The sequence below is a fragment of the Pezoporus flaviventris genome, unplaced genomic scaffold (genome assembly GCF_033815535.1).
Source record: "Pezoporus flaviventris isolate CSIRO_AGI_PZ_B2104156 unplaced genomic scaffold, CSIRO_AGI_Pfla_v1 ptg000002l, whole genome shotgun sequence".
Taxonomy (NCBI): Eukaryota; Metazoa; Chordata; class Aves; order Psittaciformes; family Psittacidae; genus Pezoporus; species Pezoporus flaviventris.
Genome location: NW_026892550.1, coordinates 20,058,035 through 20,079,089, shown reverse-complemented (window position 1 = coordinate 20,079,089; position 21,055 = coordinate 20,058,035). Strand labels below are relative to the sequence as shown.

The 21,055-nt window shown below is 38.0% G+C and overlaps 1 long non-coding RNA gene across 1 annotated transcript in view; it reads left to right on the top strand.

Moving 5' to 3' along the window:
* Window positions 1-16,400, top strand: part of LOC133278334 (uncharacterized) — a 440,517-nt gene extending 424,117 nt beyond the window's left edge. Inside the window, exon 2 of the long non-coding RNA XR_009746529.1 lies at window positions 16,319-16,400. This is a non-coding gene — a long non-coding RNA (uncharacterized LOC133278334). The remainder of the gene's footprint in view (window positions 1-16,318) is intronic.
* The last annotated feature ends 4,655 nt before the right edge of the window (window positions 16,401-21,055 follow it).

Here is a 21,055-nt window from a genome sequence, read left to right as displayed (position 1 = left end):
CTTCAGGATGCTGAGAGGGCTGGCCAAGAAAAATGTTAGCAATGTAATTCTATTAACTTGACCCACGTGATATGACTGTAAAGTGAATTTTATAGCTGCATTGGCAAACTATCTACATTAGTTAAAGACCTGGTTTGGGTGTAAATTAGGAGACTTAAATTATTTGTTGGTGATATAGGCTTCAGTAAAATTAACTGGACTTAGTTTCCGGTCATAAAATCTCAGAAGTCATGCTGACAATATGAAACACACTGTCAACATTGGTTGTAATTTAAAGGAAAAGTGGCCAGCACTTACAGCAGGGGAGGGGAAAATATTTTGCCCATAACTGTAACTTAAAAACAGAATTGTAAATTAATCTATTCTTAACACACCACAGCATCTGCATGCAAAATGAAGTCAGCAGAGTTTCATTTTTTCTGTTAAGGTATATTCTACTTTAAATTCATTTTATTAGAAACGGAGTTCAGTAAATATGTTCTTATCTCAACCCATGCTGGGGGAAGAAGAGGGGGTGAGACAATGGCTGTGTGGTTCTGAGTTGCTGGCTGGGCTTAAACCACTATAAGTTTATATTTGTCTATCTTATTTCTTGGCTATAGTTTAACTCCTGACTAACCTAATAGGAAAAATCCCCCTTACAATACCAGTATATATGAAGAGATAAGATTTATCTTCCTACTGATATTTATACAGTGAAGGTATTTTTGCAGAAGTTTTTATGAGAAAGATGACACTTCCAAACAAACAATCACTTATGTTATTTTAAGAATTATGATCTCTCAAATACTTGCAATAAAAACTTATTGGGAGATATTGCTTTCACATTACAAACTAGTTCTTGGTAGTGATTGATACTAAAATAATTCTAGTTGAAAAGATTACATTTTCTGTTACAGATTGAAATTTGAAACAGTGACATGAATTCACTGTTATTCGTAAGCTATAAATTAAATGCATTCCCCTGTAATGTCTGAGATCAGAAAAAAATGGGTTTAAAATTTAAAATGTAATTTTGCCATTTTGAATATCAATTTTCTGAACTGAAAATCCAAATTCTTGATAAAAGTATTATAACTCCAGTATATGTGTGTGTTGTTTAAGCACTCATGCGCTCTTGCGAAGCACACACACAGGGTTCAGCTAGTAGAGAAGATTGGAATAGAGATGGATTTGAATACCATTCATAGGAGGGAGGTAGACATTCTAAAAAGCTGTATAACATTGTCTCTATTTATTGTCTCTTGATATTGCCAAGGTGCATAAGAGACAGTATTTTCTTTCTCTGTAAAATCCCGGCAGTTAGAAAAGACAAGGTAAAAAATAAAATTGAGAAGGACAGCAATAACAAGAGATGACTTACATGGAACGTTACGATTGCATAACTCTGCACAACAGTAGTTAACGTTAGCTTACTGCCAACAGAAAAGGATATTTTGAGATGTATCTTCAAAAATGTTTCTGGTATCTAGTTCTTAGTTCTTACCAGTATTTGCATTAATAACCTGAGTGATAAAATGAGCTATTTGATTTGTGCATAACAAAAAGATAAGCAGACATGCTGGAACATTAAAGGAAAAGATTTATTTTTTTTTTCTGTCAAATTGAAGAAATGTTCTGAAAAAAATAATGAAGGTGAATTTTGAAACAGAGTAGATTTCCACGAGTAAGTGTAAATAATCAGTTTTGCTATCAGAATATAAAATCAGCTGAACTGGGTCTCAGTCGTTAGAAAGAGATTTAGGAGATTAGAATGTTCCAGTGTTTGTCAATCCACGTAGTAAATAAATTTTCCTTAAGTTCAGACAGAACTTCCTGTATTTCAACCAGACTTATCACAGTCTGGGTAGCCGAACCCCCTGCTCAAGCAGCGTCACCCATAGCAGGTTGCCCAGGGCCATGCCCAGTTTGGTCTTGAATGTCTCCAAGAATGGAGGCAACACAGCCCCTCTGCTTAACCTGTGCCCATAGTCAACCACTCTTACAATAAAGAAGTTTTTCATATCAAATTTCAACTTATACCCAATACCTCTTATGCTACTGAGCACCACTGAGATGTGCCTAGCTCCATATTATTTGCAGACTTCCAGCAGGCATTCATGTGCATTAGTAAGATCCCCCCGATCATTCTCTTCTTCCAGCTGAAGTCTCACCTCTCACAACCTCTCCTCATTTGAAAGATACTCCAGTCATCAGAGAAGGCTGTATCCTTGAATTCCAATATTTTTTATTCCTTTTATGATTACCATCTAGGGGATAAAACCAATAATAAATGTGATAAATGATAGCAAATTGAGGTTAAAAGCATGGCTGCTTATTCATGCATTGTCTGGGTTTTTTTTTTTATCTCCCTGAATCTTGTATTCTGTGTCTTTAGGTTTCAGAGGCAAATAACATTCTGAGTCAAAAACAGATTATTAAACCAGAGGTATTGGTGGGTCATGCTGTCTTGGATAAAAGTATATGACAACATGAGCTCATCATCTAAGCATGTGTATTTCTGAGCATTTTCTAAGCAGACTCTCAAACACTGAACAGAAGTGGGAGGTCTTGCTTCAATCCTATTCTTACACTGCCAAGTGTTCTAATAAGAGATAATACTTTACTAGACAAAAATCTACATTGTTAAAAATTATTTTCAAATTTGTTTTACAAAGATGCTGAGTTTAACACATACTTTGGTAATTACTTGCTCCCTAACACTTTTGGAAACAGATATGCAAATATTTTTGTTTGTTTGTTTTGTGAAAAAATATGGCATGTCAAGTCGAAATGTTATTTCATAGCTCTTTTTAAGTAAGGAAATACATCTTTTAAATGACTAAACTCAGAATAGGATTTAACTTCTATTGGTAAAATAGAGATTCCTCTTTATACCTTAGAGTTTAATAATTAGGCACCTGCTGGTCTCCACGAACCTCAGTTTCAAATTTTACTATTCCCTTGATCAGAACTGTGACTGAGCTGGAGACTTTCAGCTTCATAAAGAGTGACCTCATCAGTAGCTGTTACAGCTATTATAAGCTAGAGCTTTTCCTTCCTTAGGAGGCCTACAGCCCAGGTGCGTTTCTCAAATAAAAGCCATACCACCAACCTACATAAGATGATTCTTACATACTGTCTAAACCAGTGAATAGTCACTTCTAAAAAAAATGGAACAGCTACATCAGGAGAGACAGTTTTCCCTTAAATTTAGAAACCACAGCATGACTGTAGAGCTGAAAGTATTTGGATGATGTAATGCATTGTCATGCAAGGTGGTGGAATGGGGATAGGGACACTTTTTAAGATAAGCCTCTTTCCCCCTGCTATCTCTAGCACTTGGCATTCAGTTACAGGATGCTAATCTGTTTTGTATTATAACTGTTCTTAGCTGCAAGTGACTTGTGATCTGAAGTTTCCTCTAAGATAAGCTGTTTGGCAAAAAGAGAGGCCTGTAACACTCATACAATTAGTAATGGCTTGTCTTGAACCTGAATATATATGTATATATATTTACAAATACATTAGCAATAAAGAGAAGGCCAAGGAGAACCTCCATCCTTTACTGGATATCAGGGAAACCTAGTGATTGAGGATGAGGAAAAGACTAGAGGTACTTACTGCCTTTTTTGCATCAGCCTTTAATAGTCAAACCAGCCACCCTCAGTGTACTCAGTCCTCTGAGCTGGATGGCAGAGGATGTGGGTCCCTGTTCCAGAGTTCAAGGATTCCAGGTGAGAGAAAATGAGAGACAAATAGAGAACTCTCAACTTGTTTATTAATATAGGGAAATACAGAGAATCTAACAGGCACAGTAAAGGATATTTCTGAAGAGTGTATATCTTACCAACCCCAAGGACCCTGTGAAGATGATCAGAAAACCAGTTCCGAGGTAGTGCGAGGTGGCAGGTTCAACCTTAGCAGGCATCCCTGTGGAGGCAATGTTGACCTGGTTGGTATGAGGTTCTGCCTCCCTACATCGCATGAGGCTCAGGTTTTTATACTGACAAAAATGCACACTGATTCTGATGCGGGGGGCCAGCCCATGTCAGAAGAAGTGGCAAGCAATATCTAGAAAGGTCTCCAAGGGTCAAGACTTCTCCGGGGATTTCTAAAGCAGACCTTTGTGCGTAGGAACCAAAGCTGGACTTTCCAGGGAGCAGCCAAAGCAGGACTCTCCAGGGAGGAGCCAAGGTGGACAAACAGTACTTTTCTATCTTTGTGTGTTTCATCACACACCATTATCTATTGCCCCTGACACAGACCCTGAGAACTACAGGCCTGTCAGCCTGACAGTGCCGGGGAAAGTCATGGAGCAGGTGAACCGAAGTGAGATAGCATCATAGAATCATAGAATAGTTTGGGTTGAAAGGACCTTAAGATCATCTAGTTCCAACCCCCCTGTCATAAGGAGGGACTACTCATCCTAGACCATGTCACCCAAGGCTCTGTCCAACCCGGCCTGGAACACCGCCAGTGATGGAGCATTCACAACTTCTTTGGACAGGCTGTTCCAGTGCCTCATCATCCTCACAGTAAAGTACTTATATCTAACCTGAACTTCTCCTGTTTAAGTTTGAACCCATTATTCCTTGTCCTATCACTACAGTCCCTAATGAAGAATTCCTCCCCAGCATCCTTATAGGCCACCTTCAGATACTGGAAAGCTGCTATGAGGTCTCCATGCACTCTTCTCCAGGCTGAACAGCCCCAACTTTCTCAACCTGTCTTCATTCGGGAGGTGTTCCAGCCCCCTGATCATGCTCGTCACCCTCCTCTGGACTTGCTCATCGTAAAGCATGTGTGAGAAAATGAGGGGATCAGGCCCAGCCAGCATGGGTTCATGAAGGGCAGGTCCTGCTTGACCAATCTGATCTCCTTCTATGATAAGGTGACCCTCCTGTTTGTTGTGGGAAAGGCTGTGGACATTGTGTAGTTGGACCTTTGTAAAGCACTTGGCACTGTTTCCCACAGCATCCTGCTGGAGAAACTGCCTGCTCATGGCCTGGATAGGTATATTCTATGCTGGGTAAAAAACTGGCTGGAGCCCAAAGACTGGTGGTAAATGGTGTCACATCTATTTGATGACAGGTCACTAGTAGTGTCCCTCAGGGCTCAGTATTCGGGTCAGTCTTGCTCAATATCTTTGTTGAAGATCTAGATGAAGAAATGGAGTGCACCATCAGTAAATTTGCGGACGACACCAAGCTGGGTGGGAGCATTGATCTGCTGAAGTATAGGAAGGCTCTGCAGAGGGATCTGGACAGGCTGAATCGATGGGCTGTGGCCAATGGTATGAGGTTCAACAAGGCGAAGTGCCAGGTCCTGCATTTGGGCCACAAAAACTCCATGCAATGCTACAGGCTTGGCAAAGAGTCGTTGGAAAGCTGCTCAGCAGAAAGGACCTGGGGGTGCTGATCGATGGAGCTGAACATGAGCCAGCTTGTGCCCAGGCAGCCAAGAAGGCCGATGGCACCCTGGTCTGTGTCAGCAATAGCACAGACAGCAGGGCCAGGGCAGTGATCATCCCCCTGTACCCAGCACAGGTGAGGCCTCATCTCAAATCCTGTTGTCAGTTTTGGCACTCCATTGCAAGAGAGATACTGAGTTGCTGGAGCAGGGCCAGAGAGGGGTAAACTAAGCTGGTGAAGGGTCTGGAGCACAAGCCTGATGAGGAACAGTTGAGGGAACTGGGGTGTTCAGTCTGGAGAAGACTTGGCGGGGGGACCTTATAACTCTCTGCAACTACCTGAATGGAAGATGGAGCGAGGAACTGGCTGGTCTTTTCTCCCAGGTAACAAGTGATAGGACAAGAAGTAATGGCATCAAGCTGCACCGGGGGAGGTTTAGATTGGATATTAGGAAAAATTTATTCAAAGAGAGGTTAGTCAGGCATTGGAACAGGCTGCCCAGGGAAGTGGTGGAATCACTGTCCCTGGAAGTGTTCAAAAAAGTGTTCAAAAAGATGAGGCCCTCAGTGACATGGTTTAGTGGTGATCTTGGCAATCCTGGGGTAATGGTTGGACTTGATGATCTTAAAGGTCTTTTCCAGCCGCTTTGATTCTATGATGCTTAAAGAGTGTACCTAGCTAGAGCATGGGAGCACGCCACAGAGCTGGACAGGGCCCACACAGGGATAAGGACAGGGGCTATGGGCAGGACCTGGAACACAGGAGGAGCTGGTTAACACCAGAGGGGAACAGATTAGCAGTGTTGGGGGAGGGGGCAGCAGCCTAGAAAGATCAGGCTGAGCTTGAGAATTCCAAAGATGTCAGTCTCCTAAACAGCCCTGCCACATCAATCTCCAATTACATATATGAGTTTATGTATATTTATGTACCTACACATTCACTTCTAGCAGTTTTAAAATTCTCCAGATCTGTTCATCCTGCTGTATTTGGTTTTCTTTGCTGCTTTCTGGATCAGAATTTGATCCTTCCATTCCTCTCTGCAGAAAAACACATGATGACCCAAGATTATGACATCCTTTTGTGTGAGAATATATCTTAGATGAAAAATACAATTTTCTATTGAGAATATTACCATATTGGAGTTACACTTGGCAAATACCCAGAATGAATATGAACTCTAATACTGTTTAACATCTTCTTTTTATTATATTTTATATCCTTTGAAGAGTCACTGTAAAGTCAATACAAATGAGGAATGTGAGTTGAGTATCTTGCATACTATTATGAAATTGTGTTGATTTGTCTGTTAAAAATAAAACTAGGGCCATCATCAAAACAGAAAACTTAAATATCTCAAAATATAATTGTCAACTTGGAGTAACTGCAGATTTATACTGTGCTACTATATAATGACTTTGTTCCCTTTAGGTACAATATACCCAGGAGCATTTTCCAGTGTAATAACTGAAGAACATCCCTTCTATTTTGGTGTAAAGAAAACGGCAAATATTGAATCACTAGCTAATGAAAAATTACACATCCGTGCCAGTAACATAATGCATCAGTAGTTAGAAAGCTATGTGCAAAATGTGCCAAGAAAAGCTTTATAGAAGTATATTAAGTTCCCAGAATCCATTTGAGGACTTTTAAAGTTGCAAATATTGATTGATATAGTTTAGATTGTCTCTAAATTCTGATTTTTTCCTCCAGTGTAGACCAGGAAAGCGCAAATTTAGTTACAGTGAATTAAATCTGAGTGCTAGGATGTGATATTCAAGTACACAATATCTGAAGAATTGCTGTCAGACTATTTCCCCCCCCCACACTATATTGTTCATTTTCATTTCATTTTTAACCTTTAGCATCTGTATAGGCCCAATTTCAAATGAAAATTTAGACAAACAAAAATGTGTGCATGGTTCTATGGTTCTATCAGGAAAAAATCAAACAAAAAAGATTGAATGGCTGTGACACAAAGAATATGTGCAGCGTAGCATGAACTCTTTAACTGCAGTTACGTGGAGAAGCTATTCAAAGTGCAAATTACATTATTACAATGGTGCCAGCGAGTGTGGGAGTTAGCTTGTGTAACTCCTTATCCAAATTGCACAAGGACAATTCAGTATCAAGAAAAGCAGTCTATAAAAAAGTGGCATTATCCACATACTGTCTTTTTGCCAAGGCTGAACTCAGCCAATAATACCAGATATTGCTGTGCAATCCACCTTTTTCAGACTTTTATGTGTAGTTTATAGAGTTCATCTGGTAATTCAAAGGAATAAGTTTGGATGAAAGGAATCTGCTTTTCTTTAGATTTCATAGCTTTTCTCAGTTACTTTGAGCTTTAAATGTGTGGATATTAAGTGCTGAGTTTCCAAGGGTGTATTTCTCAATAGTAATTGTTACAATGCCAGCATACAGCAGTCAGAATCTGGCTGCAAAAATTCTATTTATATAAACGCACACAGATATATATGGATGTGTATATTCAAGTAATCCAGCGTCACGAAATACTAGTAAATTAATGAAAGACAAAAAGAAGGATTTTGATGGTACTGAATATTTGTATAGAAAGTCATGTAAAAGAATTTATTAAAAAATATCATATTCTATCATCTCTATCCTCCTGTTTGTTCTCAGAGAGTTTAATTCTTCCAAATAGATAGTAAGGGTGCTGCATTGAATTTATCCAATATATAAGATTTCTTTGCTGGATCCTCTGATACTTGTAGGTGTTTTTAAGGCTGCTGGACCTAATTTAGGGGTTTATCTTCATTCTTTGGAATCCAGTGTATTGTTTTTTTTGCACTTCTAAAGAGTGCCCTTACCTCCAGTATTTTCCTACTTGCTGAAGGTTGGTAGTATCATCATATTTTGGTTTGACCTACACTTCTCTGTGAATTAAATCATTTATAGCATGTAACAAATATTGCTACCACAGGACTCACAACTTTAGGAAAATCCTAAATTTACGTGTGCCTAAGAGAGCTCTTTCAGAATTCTGTTTCTCTAGAGATTAATTTCTTGTATAACAGGTGCTAAAATGTACCAACCTAGGTGTTCTATTTACACTTATTAAATGGCTGAATATCAAGTTTTAAAATGTAATCTTTTCCCACTACTATTCTGAGTTGTTTTACTGAGGAAGGTTTAATAGAAAACTTATTCTTTCTCTACCTAATCTCATCGCTCAGAAACAGTCTGCCATTTAAGCTAACCAGGAAATGGGAAGTTCAGGTATTTGACTAAATTACAGAATAGAAAATAATTCAATACATTAGCCTTTCTGTATTTCATCCTTCATGCCTTTAGTTAGGTAACTGGCTAGAGGCTTTTTAAATACAGTATACAGGTTCATTGAACCAGTTAATCCCATTAAAATGTGCCAAACATAGATGGCTCAGTGATCTTTAGTTACCTATAACCCTGTAAAATATTGGTAAACTCAGACTGACTACATGGGTCATAAAAGCATCTGTTGTTCAAATAGGCAGACCCTATTTAAAAGTCTATGCTTTTAAAAATGCAACTTGTTTTCTACAAAGCAGCACAGTCAAAACACCTCTTTCACCTAATATGAGTCAAGCTTGTCTGCATCCACTTAGCAGTACTGACCTCTCTGGATGGACTAACATCCTGGGCAACTTCACTGTCACACTTTTATGACTTAGCAAGCCAGGGGTAGTTTTCCTGCAGCCCACACAATTAGAGGTAACTCATGCTTACTGAACTAGTTTGTTCCATCTGTGCTTTAAAAAGTTCAAACCATGAAAAGCAATCCACGTCACATTCATTTAAATATCTGGGAATCATGATGTCATTTAGAGCAGTGCTGGGATGCAATTGTATGGCAGTGCAGCAATCCAACGCTGCTTGTTGTAATTACATCTGATGGAAACAATGACCTTCTGTTATTGAAGATCAGCTCATATTCTTAAGCCAAATATCGTTATTGCGTTGTACTTGAAAAATGCAAGTGGAGCATGGGATGTAAAAATTAATATCTAAAGACATTATCAACAACATAATGAAAGAATAAGTTAAATCTGTGTTGGTACCTTAATTACCTCCTGTTGTGAATTTATATAAAAAAATCCCTAGCAAGAGTTGTGCTATGTAGAAGTTGGATCATGATAAAAATCTCTATTGCATCCTTTCAATTGTACTCCATAGTACATGTCAGGTATGTACAAGAGGAGATAATAAGCCTGTCCCTTCAGGGTTGGCAAATCAGCATTTGTATTTGGGAGGTAAAGAATAATAAGAAATTGCAAAGGAAAAAAAGTATTTTCTGGTCCCTACATTTTCTCTCAACCTAGACACACTCTGGCCTTCAGCAGAAATATTATTCCAAAAGGTATAGAAAGACAAAGATATCTTACAAATGTATCCACATAGAAGCTGTCATATCTTGAGTCAACTTTAACTGATCTTTAACTGATTTAATCATAATTTTATTTTATTTTAAATGCTTCTGTTTGGTTTACAAAAATTATGCTTTTTATCTATCTATTGATCTTTGTAATTACTCAGAAATCTTTCTGAATTTTCCCTTGCTAAGAATGCCCATTCCTATGACTTGCTCTTGCATAGTATGCTACCATCTATTTCACATAGATTAAATAACAGAACGATATACTGAATCAGCATGCAAATATGTTATGAAGCAGTTATATTTGATGGTGCCAATGTGTTCAAATTAACTTTCTTCCCGGAATGCAGAAAATCTTCTTCAGAGACTTAGAGGAGGATTTCTTGTGTTATTAAAAATAAGTTACTAACAAAACAGGCAGAGATTGATCCCACTATAACAGTTTAGAGCAGTGAAAGGGAAAACAAGCCTATTTTGCACAGTTAATTTCTTACACCCTTGTTTTGGCCTTGGATTGCATTTCATAAAAGGAAGTTTTTTTAAAGTAATACATGCCAGTCCCTTAAAGGCTCACTATTTTGAGAATTAATTAGGTGATATTTTTTTTCTCCTCCCAAATGTCTGTAATGATCTGTATGAAAAGCCTGAGCCATGTACAATAAGGCATCCTGTGCTGAAGTGTTCATCTTAAAACAAAATGTTGACTGAGAAGTACTGGAAAACAAACATGTAATGACTGCATTTTTTTTAAAAGATTAGTATTAAAACCTGTGCTAGAGAAGAGAAGAAATATTAGTTTCCCTCTTAGAAGACATCCATATACTCTTTGAAAAACCCTTAACAGGAACAGTAGTCTTGCTAAATCTGCAGTTATTTATTTTTCTGCAACATGAATCGGTATATTTAGCTCTTCAGTATATTTTCATTCAAAAAGAACATGTGTTACAAAGACTTCTGAATATTTTTTGCAAGCAGACTCAGAACAATACGCGTATGGTCATAAGCAGAGTCACCTCAATCCGAACGGCTTAGTCTTCAAACATATATGGGAAAAAACAGCTCCCAGTTTGATTTTGGACTGTATTACTTTGAGATATACTGATCACAAAGCAACTAACCATATTTCTAATGAACTCAATGAAATATCTTTTTCTGTACTCACTACAATCAGAAATGCTACAGTTTCTTGGGGTAATTATTTTTCTAACATTTCAGTTGGCTGTTGGTGACTCAATTTTAGTGCCTGAAGCAAAAGCTTTCATAAGTGACTGGAGATTAATTTTACAAGCAAGAACCTTAAGGGGGAATAATTCAAATATATTAAATTCACTGCTTACCTGAAAGTAAGTGCCCTACCTTCACTTCCTGGAAGACACATCTGTGTATGGCCTCAAAGACAAGCTGTCAAAACAATATCAACTGCTGCTTAAGTTCACTTAAAAGTCAACTTTCAAAGTTGAAGTGTGTGGGATCAGATACATCCTTGTTGCAGTCCTGATTTTACTTTTTAGTAAATGTCACCAATTTTCCTATAATTTGCTAAGGCTAGTTAGACTTCAAAGGTTGAAAGTACACCTTAAAGAAAGCTTTGGGAATCACCTATTCTTCAAAAGTTAATTTGACAGGGTCAAATATACAGCAGACAAAAAAACAAGTGTGTACAAAAAAATCATTAAGTCTCATGTGAGAATAATATCAGCACTCTAGATGAAAATACATTTTTATCCCCATAGTGCTGTCATCTTTTAAATCATTAAATTGGATGTATATGTTATATATTTATGAAAATCTTGCATTTAAGATTTAAAATGTTACTAGAAAAAAGTCAAGGAAAGAATCAGATTCATAGTTAAACATATTTTAAAGATAGATTTTCTTTGTCAATCTCACTTTTTGAAACAGCATATTTTATGGTTAATGAAATTAGTGGACCATTTATATTCAATGAATGTAAATTCTTATTTTCCAGACTGTGTTTCATAATGGAAACATATTTTTGAAGTTAGAAATGTGTCTTGTTTTATCGAAGATTTTTGCTATTCCTTCATGTGCTGGCAGACCTTGTTCCAGGGAGCATTTATTATGAGTCTAAGTCATTGGTTGGGTAATGAATAATTTTTATTCCTTTTCTTACAGATATTTGTTACCTGTGATAGCTTGTTATTACCTGTAGCTTGTTTTGTCAGTAAATTGTGTATCTGTTTCAACGGATACATGTTGCCTGATCTGCATAGTGTAGTTTCCTTATAATCACTGGGAAATACTGGTTTCAACACAGTGAAGACGGGTTTTGCTCTTGACTTCAAAAAGATAGGATTTTACCCTTTTTCCTCTTTTATTAATGTCAGCTTAGTAATATAGAATTGCACCTGTTTCTGATGGGATGCATGAAATTTCTTCTTTAAAGATTAAAAAAATTCCAATATTCTCAAACTTCTCAATTAATTTTCATGCGTTTGGTTCAGATTTTTGTGGATTCATGCATGTTTTCACATCCATTACCTGCAACACATATATTATATGAATGAGATAAAGAATTTATAAACAATTAGTTATTTAATTCTTTATGAATGGAAGCAAATAGAATTATACATTCATTACAGTTTTGCAGAGTGGCTGGTTTTCAAAATATATAAATGGGACTGATGTCCTCCTCCAGTTGTTTAAGCATGGCATCCACTTTTATTTACACAAATTTAAGCAAAATCTTAATCCTTAGTAAAATAAGGATCAGTTTTGTTAGCCTCTCTTCTCCCCTCACCCTACAGATTACATTATTTTACAGTATTACTGCATTCTGCTTCTTTCTTGTTGAAGGCATTTTAAGGATTTTCTAAACTTGGTGGCCAATGTGTTGGTTTATTGCGCTTTTTTTTTTTTCCTTTTTCAGATATTGAAGCCTGTGTTGAGAGTGCTGTGAGAACTGCAGTCCTAATTCTTCTAAAAACTGTGAAACAATGAGTATCAGCTTGCTGAAGCTATACTTTCCTTTTGGTGATAAGGGGAATACATCAGACATTTTTTCAGTGTTTGACTTGAAACCCAGTGCTATCCATGTTAGAGAAAACCAATTATGCAGAGGTATGATTACCTTCCCTCTTTAGCACCTCGTGTATAATCACGCTAATAAGTCTGACACCAGCTAGTACATTTTCTAAGTGATACTTAGGGATTTAGCCATGCAGTTGCAATGATGTTACTGGAGGTAACATAGCCAAATTCTAGGACTTTGTTTAGAAAACCCTCACCTTGCAGTGAGTTTAATGAATTTCATTTGATTGCTTACCTAGTTATGATGAAGGAGATGAGAAAGACAGACTTCAGTTTTCAAAAACAGCTGTGTAACAATAGTGTAATCTGTGAAAACAGTAATTTGCATGTAATGCAATTTCCACTAGTCAGGCACTTTTACTAAAATAGCAGCATCTCAGTCCCATTAGCAGCTGCAGCAACATTTATTTTGAACTCTAAATATAAGGGGTACCTGTGCTCTATCCATATGCTCTTGAAAATAATATCTACTGTTTACTCTGTATGCCTTATTTAACTTGCAGTTAAGAGTATGAAAATAGTGATCTGCAGTTCTCTTCTTTCAGTTGCAGGGAAAAGCATAATGAAAACTACATTATAGATTTTTTTATTTTGTTTTACTTTTTGCTATTGCTTCTCTTGCTGGACTGTATGGCCAGAGCTAATCTATGACTTGCCCTTTCTCTGCAATTGAGAACATCTTCTCTGAAGATGCAATAAATTGATTCACCAAAAGAACCAATTTTCACACACAAAAATAAATACCCTAGGGAGAAGAAAAAGGAATATGCATTAGTAGAAGAAATAAAATGCAGGAGAGAAATGCTATGTGAAAGGAAAACAGAAAAATACAGAAAAGCAAGTGAGTCTAATGCAGAAGAATGATGGTCAGAGGTGATGGAGGGCCAGTGACAACTTTTCAGTTTTCAAGTTGTTGAGGCAAAGGCGGAGTAATATAAATGCTGCAGTTAGAGTCAAAGACAGTCAAAAGCAGAGTGCAATGTCACCTCTCATTGCATCCCTTACCATCTGCTATATCTTGACATGTAGTATGTCACAGAAGTGCAAGGTCAAGAGCCAAGGTATTTCTGTCATAGGGGAAGTCCAGATAGAAATTTTTTATTGATCAGCCACAGCCACCTGATAGCACCTTTGCAACTCTGTAATTGCTGCTGAATGCCTTTATGTTTTTAAAACATTGAGACTACAACGCTATCCAGCATGGCAAGGACATGCAAATGGTGTAGTGGCTTACAGGTTGATTTAGTATCAGAAGGCAAGGTATAAATCAAGGAAAGGATTTAGGTGATACGTCAGCAAAATTTAATCTCGAGCCTGGGAGATGAGATGCCTGAGTAAGTAGAAAATGCTATCAGTTATGAGATTGATAATAAGGAAGTGAATGTGTTAAAAAATAATTTGCTTCATAAAAATGGCTTTTCAAATGACAGCAATTATACCAAACACAAATTGCTTCCTTGGGTGTCATACTTGCAGACAGAATTAATGAGTGACTTAACTCCTGTATTAACATGATAGGCTAGTTAGACTAAGTCACTAGAAAAGTAGGAGTATCATTGTATAACATAATAACATAATAACATAACATTGTTATCGGTGAAGGTATTTTATTAAGTGAAAGGGAAATGAGTTAAATCACAGGTAAAAAGGATTAATCATGTAATCCACCTCTACAGAGGTGGATTTAGCCAGTATCAATTCAAAGTTATATGAATGATTAATAACTAAATATGCATCTACCATCACAAAATCATATAATTTAACGAAAATAAGGACACATTTTACTTTAAGTGTAAGCATTAATCTGCAACAAAGCATAGAAGTTTTATAACAGCAGCAGCATTCACTCCACCATTATTAAGCTTCTCTCATCTTTTTTATAAAGGGATTTATTATTTGGCCATTACACCTTGAGTAAGATTGCCATGCACATTCTTAGTGACTAATCCAAATTGGTGCTGAGCACCTGCAACTTCTATTAAATTCTTCAGTGAAAGTTACAGATGCTGTCACCAGTGCAGAAGTTAATTTTATTGTCTCTCACTGAGTCTTTGAAATAATTTCCACTGTGCTTTTTGGAACACAATAGAACAAAGACAGGCAAACAAGTAAACATAGAGGTAAAATGATCCCTAAATGCCAAGAAAATTAATATTCATTTACTCATTTCCATTCTTTCAGTCCACTGAAAATCAGGTCTATTTGAAAAGAAACAGATTTTTCAGAAATGTACAAAGTAGTGTACGCATTAGATATACAGTATGTCAGGCAAGATTTCCATGTCAAAATATGCTTATTTTTCATCTCCGTGTAGTCACTGGTTCTGAATGGAGTGTGTTATTGGTTGCTTCTGTCACAGATGGTACCATTAGGCAAAAATTCTACTACCACAGATAGTTCTTGCTACCAAAACTTTACAGACTAAATACACAATATCACTACAAACATTGCAAATATGTGTTGAGGTTATTACTTTTGAGCAAACTTCATCCCATGTGGGAATGGGACCTCAACAGCTTGTGTACTGTATACGGATTTTGCATATAAGATTTTCTATTCATACCTACAATTGAAGGAGAGAGCAGGTGTGTACTAAAGTCTATCTTAAGCTGCTGCTCTTCTTAAATATCTCAAATGCTTATTACCTTGAGGCAGATATTATTAATATTTGTGTCCTGTGTCAGGTGGAACAAGACTTTTTTTTTCTGTATTTCAATCTTTTTTCTTTAACTGCATGAGACTAATACTGCCTTATAGCATCATTGAATTACTCAGTTATAATGGATTTAGAGAAATCTAGCTTTACTTCTGGGGGTGTAAAAAGAATTTCCCTCTTATTATGGCAATATGAAAGGGATATAACCAGATCTGAAACAGTAGTCTAAAATTGTAAAGGATCTCATTCAATCTTGAGTTATACCCCACAGGATAATGCTGTAAGTTACGGAAAGTCCATTTAAGGGCTAAGCTGGAGCCCATGCTGTAGGACCACGCATGAAAATTGTTAAAAAAATCATCCTCAAAGACAGAAGCACATTCAGAGGTGCAAATAGTTATGTGTCATGGTTTAAGCCCAGCCGGCAACTCAGAACCACACAGCCGCTGTCTCACCCCCTCTTCTTCCCCCAGCTTGCGGAAGGATAGGGAGGAGAATCAAAAGAATGTAACTCCCATGGGTTGAGATAAGAACAGTCCAGTAACTAAGGTATAACACAAACCACTGCTGCTACCACCAATAATAATAATGATAAGGGAAATAACAAGGGAAGAGAATACAGCTGCTCACCACCCACCAACAGACACCCAGCCAAACTTGAGCAGTGATTAGCCCTTCCAGGTAACTGCCCCCAGTTTTACCTCCTGGGCATGACGTGCTGTGGTATGGAATACCTCTTTGGCTAGTTTGGGTCAGGCGTCCTGTCTATGCTTCCTCCCGGCTTCCCCTCCTCCCTGGCAGAGCATGAGACTCAGAAAGTCCTTGGTCAGAGTAAACATTACTGAGCAGCAACTAAAAACATCGGTGTTATCAGCGCTGCTCCCAGGCCGAAAGTCAAAACCACAGCACTGCACCAGCTACTAAGAAGGAGGAAAATGACTGCTGCTGTGGAACCCAAGACATTATGATAACTGATATCTTCACTTATGATGCTTTTCAAAATGAATAAGAATTGTGACATTCTAGTAAGTTAAGGTGACCTTTTCTCATCCCGCAGAAACCTGAGCAGATCTGATTTCTTTTGCCAACAATGTAGTTAGTATTTGCAGTTGTCCTGACCCGGCATTCTGTGTTCTCATGAGAACAACCGATGTAATATTAAAATTCAAACCAAACAATATACAGATCAGGTTTCAATAAAGTTGCAATAGTGCATCATATACATCAAGTCATACTGAAAGAAGCAATGCCTATAAATATCAAGTAACCTCAAAAATCACTCAGCTACAAAAGCTTGGAAACAGGACTGTTGCAGTATGCTCCTGTCTTCTCTCAATCCAGCGATATTTCTGTTCATCTGAGGCAGCTGCTGACCCATGTTACTTTTTGTACTTTTCCAGATGCGGCTTATGCATAGGACGATCTGCCCATAGAGTAAAAGTAAGTGGCACCAAACATTATGCTATTCTGTGTCCTTATCACCAGAAAATACATGAACCAATGGTCAAGTACATTTTCCTTTACTATAGCTACTAGCGGAAATTACACAAGTTCAGTATGTTCAGTCTGAGCACCTATGAAAACAGTCACTGTAACATCAGAGAGTATACAGACTAAGAAACAGTCTGAACACCAAAATTATAAAACACATCAGAAATAAACGGAATTATTTTTAATGGGAAAATAACGATCGCAACTGTCATGAAAGGACATGGTAGTACGTCAGCCACTTCTCGCAATTTTTATCATTAGCGAACTCCTCCACTGGGGGTAAGTCTTCCTTGTTTCAGACTTTACCTCTGATTTCAGGGGCCTGAAGACCAGTCTTTACCAATAAAGACTAAGGAAAAGAAGGCACTGAGTACCTTGTCCTTTTACATGTCTCTTGTCACATGATCCCCTGTCCCATTCAACAGCAGAGTTACATTTTCCATAGCCTTTCTTGCTTCCACACCTGTGGAAGATTTTCTTGGTGTTTCTCACATCACCAGTGTCAACTACAGATGGGCTGTAACTTTCCTAATCTAATCCTTCCATGCTCTGGCAGTATCTTTATATTTTTCCTATGTCACTTGCTCCTGCTTTCACCTCTTGTTTGCTTACTTTTCTTGTCTGAGTTTAGACAGGTACTCCCTGTTTAGCAGAGCTTGCAGGCAACGATCCTTGAAAATCATTCAGCTCTTCTTGATCTCATTTCTTTACAAGACTATTTCCTTTAGAGATGCTGGAGATCCTATACTGCCAAAACTCTACCTCAAGCATGTCCCTGAACAGGCCAAAGTCTACTCTCCAGAAGTCCAGATTTTTAAATCTGCTTTAGGCCCTTCTTCTTGGGATGCTGGACTCTACCATCTCATAGTCACTACAGACAAGGATGCCCCCAATATACACATCCCACCTTATCCTTCCCCGTTTGGCCAGCAGAGCACCACTCCTGACTGGCTCATTGGTTACCTCTGTTAAGTTGTTCCCAATGCACTCCAGAAACCTCTTGGATTACTTGTGCCCTGCCGTGATGTTCCTCCAGCAAGTATTAGGGTGTTTGAAGTCCCCCAGGAGGTTTGTTTCATCTGTCTGAAGAAAGTCATATCAACTTCTTCCTGATAAGGTAGTCAGCAGCAAATAGCCACAATATCACTGACCCATAAGCTCTCAGCTGACTCATCACCCACCCATAGGCAGAACTCCAGGCACCCCAACTGCTCTCTCACTTCAAGGGCAGATTCCCCTCCTCACCCTCCCGCTGGGTCCTTTCTAAATAGCTTGCATCTGTTTATCACAACACCCCAGTCATTAGGGTTATCCCACCACATCTTTGCGACCCCAGTGAGATCATAGCCTCATTTGTTCCCCATGGTGTATGCATTTGTGGACATGCACTGTGTGCCATGTCTCAGGAAACACATAGGTAACTTCAATACTGAGGAAAAAACTGTCTCTGCCTTGACTCCCTCAGGACGCTACTGGGAAGAACATTTCTCAGGTTTTCACAGAAATACACATATTTTGGAGGGAAGATGTAGCCAGGCACACAGTGGCATGCTTTGTGTTGTTTAATAACCACTAGTAATAATTAAATCAAAATGAAAATTTCATTTCCAGGAAAACCATCTTCTGTCCTTTTAGATCGTCTGAACAGCAATTTGTGCCAGTTTCTCTAACAACTAGATGACATAACATTTAATGGAACATATTTACTGAACTTCATTTGTACTGCTACCACCAATAATAATAATAATAATAAGGGAAATAACAAGGGAAGAGAATACAACTGCTCACCACCTGCCGACAGACACCCAGCCCAACCCGAGCAGTGATTTAGCCCTTCCAGGTAACTGCTCCCAGTTTTACATCCTGGGCATGACGTGCTATTTCATGGAATACCTGTTTGGTTAGTTTGGGTCAGGTGTCTTGTGTCTGCTTCCTCCGGGCTTCCCCTCCTCCCCAGCAGTGCGTGAGACTCAGAAAGTCCTTGGTCAGAGTAAACATTACTGAGCAACAACAAAATACATTGGTGTTTTCAGCAAAAGTCAGAACCACAGCACTGCACCAGCTACTAAGAAGGAGCAAAATGACTGCCACTGCTGAAACCAGGACACAACTACATTTTAGCTCTCTTTTCAGATGCACACTTGTTTTCATCATTATGTCTTGTAAAATCAAACATTTAGATTTTTCATTAGCCTGTTAAAAGAATTTTCATGAAACCAAAAACCCCCAAAAAGCCCCTGCAATATAATATGGGAACCAAACAATTTTATGTTTTAAAAGTGAAATAAAGCAAAGGGGCTAGCATTGTTTATATGTGTGTCTAATGAATGTTCCATTTTTGTCACCTAGATACAGATTTACTTTTAAACTCAATCAAGAAAAGGTGATACATAACAGGCATCCAAAATGGAGCAAGTTCATCAGACAGAAGTATGTTAACTTTACAACTAAAGCACAGCAGATTCAAAAGAACTGTGGTTTTGAGCACTTGAAATACAAGCTCCAATCCAATAGAACATTGAAAATGCATTTTAAATTTTTACAGCAACTCAGATCTTGTAATTATTTTATTGCTTGAATATATATCAGACACCATAGTTTCCACATAAAATTGCTTCCCTTCAGAAATAATTTTCATGCAATATGCTCAAAGAAAAAAAAACAAAACAAAACAAAACAAAAAAAGCCTTTGGTTTTTATCACTGAAGAATGCTCCTGCAATGTACAATGTTTTTGGGTATTTATCTTTAAACATTGACTTTTTTTTTTTATATCTACCACAGCTACTGAAGTTAATAGTCTGTAATGGAACATCAGTCTTTTGTTTTTATCTTACCACTGATCACCATAACACACAACAGCAGCAGCAGTTTCTGCTGCACCCACATAACAGAATATAACCCAGTGTACTAGCTGAGGTTGGGATGTCATTTTCCTCCGTAGCAGTCCATATGGTGCTATGCTTTAGATCTGTAACCAAAAGTGTTTGTAACAGATCGGTGTTTTAACTGCTGCTGAGCAGTGCTTTACGCAGTGTTAAAGCTTTCTCTGTTTCTCTCATTGCCCCCTCAGCAAGTGGGCTAGTGGAGGGCATGAGGCTGGCAGTGGACACAGCCAGGACAGCTGACCCAAACTGACCAAAGGGATATCCCATACCATACAGCATCATGCCCAGTCATAAACTTGGGTGGGAAGTTTTTCCGAAGTATCTTTTGTTCAGAGCCTGGGTGGGCAGCAGTCTGTTGGTGGGAGGTGTGTCCTTGCACTACAGGTAGTCCATGTCACACTTTGCTGGTGCGATTTTAGGTTATGGCTCTATGTAGTCTAACCATACAAATGGCATTAAAACTTCAGTGTATTAGTTACTTTTTCATATAGTGATCACTAGCTGTAACACACAATCTTCATCCACAGTCTGAGCTTCTCAGTCTTGATTCAGCATCTCCTTTGCATCTTCTAAGATGTGTGAATTTAGTGGGACTGACTTCAAAAATTTTCTTTCACTTTTGAACAAAACTGGAACATCTTACTTCTTAATCTTTACATCATAGTTTACTGGCCCTTTCCAATTAGCCTTGTAAATCTGTGTTCTTAGTAGGACAGTCTTTAAAACAGCTCTTGTTGAACCACAGATTGCCTCTATGCCTAAGCAAAATAGATCACTAAGGTGTGACATGATTTGTATCTTTATTCCACCATTTATGCCAGTTTTGGGCTCTGACTTTTGTAGCTTCTCACCTCAATGGAATTTATGAGAGCTCTTTTTCCCAGTTTTTATCACTACAGGTGCATTAGAAATCAAGTTCTTATTTTCTTACATCTCAATACATTTTGTTCTTAGAGTTATAACTGCAAGTGCTTTCCCATGCGATGCTGATCAGTTAATGCAATCAACTTTCACCTTCTCTAGACCAACATTCACCTTTTATCTCCGGGAGGAGAAGAGCATTCTGATCTTGAGACGTATACTGGATTTATATAAGTATTTATGTTTATATCATAAAATATACACAAATACAGGCAAATGGAGTAGGAGAGATGATGCAGGAAACAGTCTGGTTATTTAAAGAATATTTTCTAGTCCTTTATCCT